The sequence below is a fragment of the Mandrillus leucophaeus genome, unplaced genomic scaffold (genome assembly GCF_000951045.1).
Source record: "Mandrillus leucophaeus isolate KB7577 unplaced genomic scaffold, Mleu.le_1.0 Scaffold655, whole genome shotgun sequence".
NCBI lineage: Eukaryota > Metazoa > Chordata > Mammalia > Primates > Cercopithecidae > Mandrillus > Mandrillus leucophaeus.
In genome coordinates, this window is record NW_012107086.1 from 297,827 (window position 1) to 300,110 (window position 2,284).

The window sequence follows — 2,284 nt, forward strand, 5'->3', positions numbered from 1 at the left end:
GCCTCCCAAAGTGCTGGGATTACAGACGTTGCTGGACTCGGCCTCCCAAAGTGCTGGGATTACAGACGTTGCTGGACTGGGCCTCCCAAAGTGCTAGGATCACAGACGTGAGCCACCGGCCCGGCCTGTGTAACTGTCTATCATCTAGACCAGCTCTACCTGTCCTATTTTATTTCCCTATATACTTCCTGAGCGCTTTGTTTGTTTTGTTTTCTTTTTAACTCTCCAAACCTGTTTTCTCTTTCAGTGTCTCCCAGCCTCTTCTCTCCCTGAGTAAATCTTAACATCCTTCAGGGGCCAGCTCAAGCCTCTTTTCTCTTCCCAATCTTTTCTTCAGCTTCAGCCCACATGAATCACTAAAAACTTGAGTGAAAATATGCTGTCTGAATTATTTCACGTCTGTTTCCCTTTTTGCCTCTGACTCTTTCCATCCACCCACTATCTCCATCTCCCAGCTGCGCTGGGAGCACAGACTGTATCTTCTTAACATGCTTCCCCCATAACTGCTAGTTTTTTATTTTAGTTGCTTCGCAAACTGAATTTCCAATTTAAAGCTCTCATTCAACCCTTTTTCCTCTTTCAGTCATTTAACTAAGCCAATACCAGATTATTTTAATTGGTTTCAAGAGATGTTAATAAGTGTTAAATGAAGAAAAATCTAGATTTGGTAATCAAATGAGTTTGGGGGAAAAGCTGATTAAATAAAAATACAAATGTATTTTTTGTAAGACTTCACTGGCTTTAATATGCTTGGCATTCCCCAGAGTCGCTTGACCGTGGCATCCATTTGCCCTTGTGTAACATCTTGCCTTATTAGTGCTCCACTATGCTTGGCATTCCCCAGAGTTGCTTGACCATGACCATGGCATCCGTTTGCGCTTGTGTAACATCTTTTGCCTTATTAGTGCTCCACAGAATAGACTGTGGTAAACACAGCTTCCAGGCTTTCTCGCACTGGAAGAAGCATGGTGTGGTGAAAAGAATGAAATCATTTGGAGCCAGACAAACTTGGGTTTTAATGCGTTTCACTACTTTCTAGCAACATAACTTTTATTAAATTACTTCACTCTCTGAGCCTTTTTTCTCAGCTAAGAAGAAAAGATCATGTCACTTTGCAGAATTCTTGTGAAGATGGAAGGGAAGTATGTGCCTCCCTTAGAACCTCAGTCCATTTTCACCTATATGGTCCTAAGTTATGTTGGTAAAAGGCCTAGAAATGGATAATAACTGGTAAGAATCCTCATGCTTCCATCTGGAATGTTTGATTAAAGAGGTAATTTTTTTTTAAATGTTATTTATTGATCGATTTTTGAGATGGAATCTCACTGTATCACGCAGGCTGGAATACAGTGGCACAATCTCAGCTCACTGTATCACGCAGGCTGGAGTACAGTGGCACGATCTCAGCTCACTGCAGCCTCCGTCTCCCGGTTTCAAGCGACTCTCCTGCTTTAGCTTCCCACTGGGATTACAGGCCCGTGCCACCACTTCTGGCTAATTTTTGTATTTCTAGTAGAGATGGAGTTTCACCATGTTGCCCAGGCTGGTCTTGAACTCCTGACCTCAAGTGATCCACCCGCCTTGGGCTCCCAAAGTGCTGGGATTACAGCATGAGCCACTGCACCCCGCCAAGAGGCAATATTTTAATACCATTCCAGCATCCTGGGAGTGACTAGCAGCCATCTGATTTCAGGGAATTCAGGACTTCATTGAAGCATTCTGAATTAGATCTCCAATTGTTTTGCAAAGTAACAGGAAAAGCCTTATTACTTTAACAACAAAAAAAATGGAGTTTATCTGTCTCAAATAGAGAAAATTGTCTTTCTCCTAACAGGTACATTTTCATCATTTTTGTGGAGATGACTGGTTGTAGCAAGCAGTGCCCACCCTTGACTTCTCCAACTGACCATAAACTGGGTGAATGAACAATCATATTTTTCCTGTTCCCCACTATATGTCCAGTGATGGCACAATGGCCAGAGCATAAATACATACTAAAATAATTGTCTAGTGACTGAGTAAATAATAATTCATCATTCAAAGCAAAATATGCAAAAAAAAGCAAAATATGCAAAATATGCAAAAAAAAAAGAGCAAAATATGCAATATTAGATTATAAGGAACCTTAGAGATATTCTAGGCCAAACACCTTATTTTATTGGTGGGGAAATGAATTGTCAAATGATTTGCTACAAATTTTTTGGGATGGATTTTTTGTTTTGTTTAAAAAATAGGCCGGGTGCAGTGGCTCACAGCTGTAATCCCAGCACTTTGGGAGGATGAG